This window comes from Capsicum annuum, chromosome 8 (genome assembly GCF_002878395.1).
Source record: "Capsicum annuum cultivar UCD-10X-F1 chromosome 8, UCD10Xv1.1, whole genome shotgun sequence".
NCBI classification, from domain to species: domain Eukaryota; kingdom Viridiplantae; phylum Streptophyta; class Magnoliopsida; order Solanales; family Solanaceae; genus Capsicum; species Capsicum annuum.
The window spans coordinates 127,163,771-127,172,794 of NC_061118.1; positions in this window are offsets into that span (position 1 = coordinate 127,163,771).

Sequence of the window (9,024 nt, forward strand, 5' to 3'; positions counted from 1 at the left end):
AAGGTCGAGGCATTAGCAATGGTTATCATAAGTTTGATAGCAATTCCATAGATGAGATTTTGAGTGCATTATATGGTAGAGGTTTTTATAACTATGCTCCAAAGAAGCTAGATCTTGTTTTAATAAATAGAACCACTACTTCAGCTCGACCATTTGTTGAGCAGCCACTGATCTTGGAATTTAAAGGCCTTTTATCTCACTTAAATTATGCTTTTTATAGGCAAATAATACCTTATCAAAAGTTATTATTACGGACTTATTAGAGGCAGAGGTTAAATCATTGATTTTAGTGTTGAAGAGGTACAAAAGGGCCATCGAATGGGCCATTACAGAAATTGTAGGGATTCCACTTGGTATTTTCACTCATAAGATACATCTTGAACCTGAGTGTATACCTAGCATCGAGCACCAGCATCTGTTGAATCCTCCTATACAGGAGGTAGTGAAGAAATGTATTCATCTAGATCATTATTTACATTTGCATTGTGATCATCTTCAGTCAAATTATTTCCTTAGCAGTGAACAACCCTGAGAACCCACTTGTATTCGAGATCATCTTCACAAGAGATATTGATATTTCGAAAAGAATATTACAACAGTGATTCAAGGCTATCAACCCTCATCAAAATAACTTGACACCTACAAGGTGATAGTTTAACTGGGATCAAAGACAAGGGTTAGTAAGGAGATACCCTGAGATTCACAAGGTGAAGGATGAGATTTATCAAAGCATTCACAAAATGGTTGGTAACACCTAGCTTGTCTGATTCTGCATATGTGGCAGTGAGATAGTAGGACTAAGCATGATAAACCTACTAATTTAAGAAGCTAGGGTAACACAGTCCTAGTGTTCATCTCAGATTGACTACAGCCAAAAGAAATCAAGACTGGTTACTTTTTACTGTTTACTACCAAGTCCCCCATTTACTTTTCTTCACTTCTGATACTTTGGGAAGCTTGAGAGAAAAATTCAACCTATTCCCTGTGGGATCGATCCTAACCTATTTGGATTATTATAATTTGACAACGACCGCATTATATCTTCTTGAAGGGTATAGTTTGGGCGACATCAAATTTTGGGCCTACCAAACATCTTTTAAGACCCCCCATAGGTTCCTCTCCATAGAATCTTGTGTATGGTAAGGCATGCCACTTTCCATTTGAACTCACCTAAAGGCAATATAGGCATTGAAAAATCTAAACTTGGAGTGGCGTGATGCAGCTAAGTTGAGATGAGCAAGGTGAATGAGTTGGATGAATTTCGGCTTCGTTCTTATGAGATTTCTACTCTATACAAAGAAAATATAAAGTTGTATAATGATAAGAATATTGAGAAAAAAGTTTCTAAACCCAGTGATTTGGTCTTGTTATATATTCAAGACTTTGTTTTTTTCCGAGCAAGTTGAAGTCTAGGTGGTATAGGTCATTTACCGTGACTCAGGTGTTTCCACATAGTGCTATTGAGCTGAAACATAAAGGTAAATCCCCATTTAGTTAATGGGAAGCAGGTTAAGCACTATATAAGAACCACTGATGAGGTAAAAGTATATATTGATATAAGCCTTGGTGAAGTCTGAATAGCCAAGGCGATTGCATTGTACCACAACGTTAAATTAGGTGCTCTGTGGGAGGCAACCTATTGGATGGTTGGGAAATCTTGAGTATCCAACTTAGGGATGTTGTGCCTTGATGTTAAATCAAAAGTTGCATGTGAGGCAACCCATGTTTTGAACTTATTACACTATAGGGTAACTTGCGTGTTCAGTTTGTAGGGCTGGAGATTGCAAGAAAAGACCAAAAAAATTTCTAGTGCCAGATCCCAATGAGGGACCCTATAAGTCGAAGGGTCACCAGAATCATAGGAAGTAGGAGCCCAAACCAATCCCAGGTACAAATGTCACCCAAGGCTAATTCCACCAAGAAGCAAACACTAAATTAGCAAGATCGCCCCTTCACTTGACATCTCAGGGATGAAGCCACTGATGATGAGTCTAGTGGCTCCATCAAAGAATACCCACTAAAAGGGGGCGATGGAGCCAAGGAAGAGTCTGCATTGGGGCACCAAGGGTTCTCAACATGACCAATCACCTTCACCCACCAGGTCGAGGATAAAAAATCCTTGCAATCACCACCTCACTCATAGTCCCAGTTTAAAGAGGATGGTGAGTTAGAGCCCAACCCCAAGGAGAAAAATAAGGAAGTTGATGATTGGTCAAACAACAGGTTTGAAAATAAAGAGTCGGATAATAAGGGGTCCGATAATGAGGAGAAAAAAAGAGCAAGTCTAGTGACAACCTAGTTGAGATACCACCTTCTCCCCTAGATGAACCGCTATATATTGAGCTACCACAGTGCCTATTATTAATCGATGGAGTTACTCGGGGATGTAGGAACTATATAAAAAAGACAGTGCCATCACTTTTTCCACCTAAAAACTAAAGAGAGGGTTCTAACTAGAGCCCAAATTAAGCATGGGGGGTATGTCAGAGATGTAAAAATTAAGGCTCGCTTCTGGCAGTACCATTTTTATGGATGACTAGAGCTCCAGGACATCATAGCCCGACATTATTCAGGTAATTTTATGTGGTATACTAGATAAAGCTGAAGTGAGTCCATCTGCAGGGGATGTTGTGGAGGGGCAATGATCCCTTGCTTTTAGTGTTGATTAGAGGTGTTCAATTGAACATCTCCACACAAACTATTTCCAAATTTTATCATGGCTCGGACTTCCAATTTTTGGTAAATACTTCTGAGATTGATCACCATATGGATTAAATAGGGAAAGTGAAGATGAAGCAAATTGGGTCGGATAATAAGTTTACCCACTTCAGGTGGATGGCAAGCATTATCTCTATGGCATAAAAGGAGGGGTCTTGGGTGGTTGGCCCTTCTACATGGATCATGAAGGGCTCATTAAATCTTTTTGTGAAGGCTTGGTGGATGTTGATCCATTATAGGTTGAGTCACACAAAGAGGGACATTTTTCTAAGTCCTAAAAGAGCAGCCCTAGTTTCGGACATCATAGAGGGTTACAAGATTGACATAGCCAAGATTATTGCTAGGAAAATCCGCAATCGAGCGGTAAGCACGGACACTACTTTATCCTTCCCAAGACTGCTAATGTAGCTTTGTTTAGATCGAGGTGTTCTAGATATCTAAGGTGTGGATTAGTTTCTACCACTTCAAAAGACCATCGATTTGGGGTTGATACGATATTTTGCTAACCCTATCTTAAAAGAGAAGGTGAATAACACTTTATTATAGGTAGATTTTTATGTTGCAGGGCATGGTATTGATACTTTAAGGTTTGCCGATATTAGTGAAACCCCCAATGAGATTGCACAGTCTGAGCCGCAGGCCCCAATATATGCAACTGGTACTTCTCAAACTCCAACTCTTCCTCTAACTATGAGACCATTTACCTCCAGGCCAGCCCCTGCTAGCTATGCTTAAGTCCTGCAGGCCTTCCTGACTAGTGTGCTAAAAATATTGGGTACACTAGAAAGAAGAGTGATGAATATTGACCAAGGGCTATCACCATGGGTTAAGAGGGACATCCAGAGAGAGATTTAGGGCATGTAGACTCAGTTTGATGGGTTTGAGTAGTAGACTAGGCAGAAACTGGCAGGTGTTCAGGCCCCAGATCTGGCAGATATGCATGATAAGTTGGATATGCTTCGGTCTACTATAAAGAATATGCATGCAATACCATTCCTTAACTACCCGATTATTGAGGATATTCTAGTCGAGAAAGTGTCAAATATTTTGGGTATAAAAAGGAAAGAAAAAACTACTGAGGGAGAAGGTAGCTCCTAAGTGGTTGATATGACAGTTGTAGAAAATTTGAGTGGGAGTACTACTCCACCTCCAGAGATGCCATTGAACACACTGGCCATCGTCAATCCCACTACTAATGTGAGTGTACAATTACTACTAGGACTATAACTGATGAGAGTGGGAATCATTTTAGGGTCCCACCTACTGGGACTTTATGAGTTACCACCTAACATGCCCAGGTATGTCTCCACTCTCTATTTTTACATTTTAAATGCATTGGGGATAGGGAATAAGCTTTAGATTGGGGTAGGGGTGTACCACAGCCAGCACGAGCTTGTGTAGGAAATGTTATGTCATATTGTATTATTTTGTGATATCTTATGTTTTGAAGTTTATCTAGGAAAAAAATAAGTACCTAAGGCAGTAGATGTGTTGCGTTTTCATAGTGCTTAAATTTTTTAGAAAATTGATACCTCTACAAAAAATATATTTTTGAACTGTGTGATGTGTAAGCACCTAAGGTAGTAGATGTGTTGTGATTTCATTTGCTTAAATGTGTTAGAAAAATGATACCCCCATAAAAAATATATTTTTGAACTGTGTGATGTGTATAGATAGGTTAGCATTTTCAATCTTGTTATGGAATTAGGATAAGGGATATAATAATCATAGCTAGAATTTGAATGAACCGAATAGGTGGTAGTTTGTGATACAACCCTGTGCCATGCATGCGTGAGGTACACAACCTTGTTTTCACCTTTTACCAGTACATTTTAGTTACAATTAACCTATTTTGGCCTTGATCCTCCTTAGACATTATGTACCTCAACTCAGGCAAATTACCTAAGTTGAGGTGGCTATCATAGCAGTGTGTGATTAGAAGTAGGTATAAGAAGGGCGTAAATAAGAGGAAATAAAGTAGGGTTGGGTGTGTTAGGGAAATATAACAAAAAAGGAAAAATAAAAAAGGGAAAAAAAGAAAGAAAAATTAAAAAAAAGGAAAGAGTAAAAGAAACCGCAACCAGCCTGAATAAGCAATAAACAAAAAAGGAGAGAAATAAGGGCAAAATAAAAGAAAAAGTTGGTTGACAAGTGGACCCCAAAACATAATTGTAGTGTCAAGGAGGTTTAGTCAGTAGAATTTCCAAATGTACCATACCAACCTACAAGCCTAGGTTACCAGCCAAGTAAAGTTCTATAGTGATCCTAACCCGACTGTCTGAAAACTAAGGTAAACAAAATAAGGAAAATCATATGGTATTCTACGAACATTATTGGAACTTTTTTATGAGTGAGAGTGTCTCGTTATCATCCCTATATTAACATGAATTGGTCTACTTAGTGAGTGGGACTTCTTTATTGTGAGAGCATAAAGGTTGTGCTGCTAGCTACTTATTTGTTCTAGTATTTTAATTTATACATATGCATGATTATTTGTTGGTAATATAATTCCGTAGCTTGATACACTCGTGTCATGTTATTGTGATACATAGATTCACATGATTTGTTTTGAATAGTAAAAGTAAGAGGGGTGATGTTTTTGAGCTAAATTTGAGATTGATTGCCATAGGTATCTCAGGTTTTTCTTGGTTAAGCATCATATTTTGTTTTGTTGTGTTTTTGTTTTCTAAGGACATGCAAACGTTCAAAGTTGAGGGTGTTGATGTGTCATGGTTCATGGAACTTTCGATGCTTAAAACAAAGAAAATATGCAAATATTTAGGTCATTTTGTTAGTCATGATGTGTGTTTTATGTGTATTGCAGGAGAATTAGGTTGGAAGTGGAGTGGACAAGAATAAGATGAAAAAGCTCTAAAAATTAAAGTCACTGACTGGACTATGAGTCATTCAGTGACTATACGACTCATAGCCCAAGTTGTGGTGATAACAGTAAAGGCTGCTGAATCAAGGATTGAAGTTAAGGATGGCTAACTTATTGGATTTGGCAACAAATTATATTGTGGAGTCATTCTGAGCAAATTAACAGAAGTCCTATAGTTAGCCAAGTGAAGCCCCAGTAGAAATAGAGGATGACTATGAGTCGTTATGACCGAATACAATTCATAGTGAAAACTTGTTATGACAACAAAGAGAAAAGTCCTGGAAGGTGAAAATCAACTAGAGTAACAATGAGTCCAACCAATGAATCATAGGGACTAACTACGAGTCATCATCACTAAGCATAGAATAGAGAAAACAGAGCGGATAGTGAGTCGTCGTCAGTCCAGACGACTCGTTGCCCGAGTTTAATCACTACCGACTTTATTTTCCTATTTTATTTTGGTTAGGTTTTCTTTGTTATTTTGAGAAACTATGAATACCCATCAGATATTACTGTAATAGTTTACACACCCTTATTATTCACAAATATATTTTGATTTCAGGATTGACTTTTGATCTTGAAATCCTCTTGTTCGCGGTTTTTGGTTGATAAATTAATTCGAGATTTTGGGTTTTCTTCATCAATTATTGTGACTATTCATATGTTTTCTTTATTTAATTCCATGGATTGTTTCTCAATTATGAGTTGCCAATTCACTTACCTAAGGTTTTGGGAACCTTAGAAAAATAATAAAGCGAGGAAAGTATAAGATTTATCTACATCATTGTTTCACTTGCATTGTGATCTTCTTCAGTTTAATTATTTTCTTAGCAGTGTCCAATACTGAGAACCTGCCTGTATTTGAAATTGTCTTCAAAAGAGAGATTGGGAAAGAAGATTATAATAGTGATTCAAAGCTATCAACCTTATCCTAATAACTTGATACCTACAAGGTGATAGTTAAACTGGGATCAGTTGGTAATACTTAGCTTGTCAAATTCTGCATATTTTGGAGTGAGATAGTTGGATTGAGAATGAGAAACCTACGGGGTTAGGAAGCCAGGGGGAACACAGTCCTAGTGTTCATCTCAGATCGACTATAACTGAAAATAATCAAAACTAGTTACTTTTTACTGTTTACTACATATTCCCCTTATTTACTTTCCTATACTTCCAACTACTTCAACAAGTTCAAAAGAAAGATCCAACCTATTCCATATGGGATTGACCCCAACCTAGTTAGGTTACTATGATTTGACAGTGACTATATTATATTTTCTTAGAGGGTATAGTTTGGGTGACACAATCATACTAAAATCATACCTATAATAATAATATCCAAAGGTTATGCTCAAGCTTACAAAGTACATCATACAACTGACCACATATACCTCTGGACTGGACACTTGACTAACCATCTATTCCACCTACATGACAACCTCCTTTAGAACCCTGGGACCACTTTTGCGACCCTGAGCGCCACCCCTTATTGGCGGCGGCACTAATTTGATCGAATAAACACTCTATGTTGTAAGCAGAATCATCCCACGTTGAGGACACTCTCTGGAGAAATAATCGGCAACCCAACAATAATAACAAGCCCCAAGCATTTTTCTCTATCTATAAGATCCAACTGACTGAGAATGGCCACCTCATCTCTAATGCGCTAACTATGCACCTATTAAGAACAAACCACTATCCTATATATTATAGTCGCCATAACCAAACTAACCTTTGTCTATGGTCTAAAGTGCTGCATAAATAGGCCTACTAGACTTGTTATGGTGCTGATAAGACTGACACGGAGGATACCTATCCTAAGAAACTCTACCTCTAAATTGTGAGCCACTGCGACTCCTATTGAAATTGCCATGTTGATGCTACTTCTTATCGCTGTCCCTAGGGCCTCGAGATACATCTCTTCTATAGTATAGGTATGATCATAAATATCAACAAAGGACCTACTCATGAAAACTAAACTTTGAGTAGTCATGTCAAGAGGAAGTCTTAGCCCTCTAATAAAATACCAAATCCACTCATACTCGATAATTAAGATCATAGTAGCATGTTTGGCCAACTCGTGAAATCTCGCCTCACACTTTATGACAATTATAAAACCCTCCTTCAAACTGGTAAACTAATCTATCAAGCACTCTTAAAGACTGTGAGGCATATATTTCTCTAATAAATGCTCAGAGAACTGAGTCCATGTCATAGGGGGAGATCTAGCTGGACTGGATTACACATAACCTCTCTACTAATGTCTAGCTGCCAAGTCCAATTGAAAAATAGTGTAGTCGACCCCTGATCTTGGGTGTATTTACATTCCTAAGCACCATAACTCACCCATATTTTATCTTAGTTTTGAGAACAAAGTGCCTAGTTTTTTATGTTTTTACACTACATTGATGTAATTGAGCAAACCTATGTGATTAGTATGATTTCAGGTGTTAATAAGGTAGATCAAGACATGATGGGACTACGGATTGCCGATGACAAATCACATAAGAGAAAAGTAGCTTGTTGGACCAAATATGATGCCTAGAAACTCAGTCCATGACTAATTTGTCATTTATAATTAGTTTAGGGACTTAGAAGGCAATTATGAGAGAAAAGATTACTAAAAAGACTTGATGCTGAAAAATTACATTATTATTCTATTCTGTATAATTTTTGAAGAAGATTGGTGGCTTATAGTGGAGAAAAGAATGTATTTATCTTGTTCACTATTTACACACCAAGATTGGCTTCTAGTATTTGGTATGATGAACATAGTTATGGTGATTTTCATTTTATCCATGAGTAGCTAAGCTTATTGGTTAGGGTTATGGAAACCATGTAGAATATATCTATTTCTATGGATTTTAAATTCATTATGCATTGATCTACTTATATCGTACTCTCTTCATTATGCTTGAATTCTCATGGTTGCAAACATAGGAAATGTGCCATTGAAACATAACTTGTTCGATAGAAAGGTTAATGTTTGGAAAAGAGAGTAGTGACAAGAAAATAGGATTTCTAACCTCTATTTCACACGTTAATGCCTTAATAGGATTAACAACTTGGAGATTTCATATAATTGAGTAAATACTGTTGAGTTGAGAGAACTAAAGTGAATTAATCCTTGATGGTTGAGAAACGCTTGGATTGCGAATTTGAATACGTTTCTCTATAAGTGCATACATGTATGAATTCGTAACACCCATAGTTAGAAGATATTAAAAACTATAAGGTGGATATAACTCTAGTTTGTTATTCTCTGTATTCAAATATTATTACACATATTGCTTCACTGTTATGCTGAAACTATTACTTCATACTTAAATCAAAACCCCCTTTATTCTGGAACCTTTGATCAATGATCTAATAACAACCACAATACTTAGTGAACACAGTTTCCCTGTGGGATTTGACACCCAACC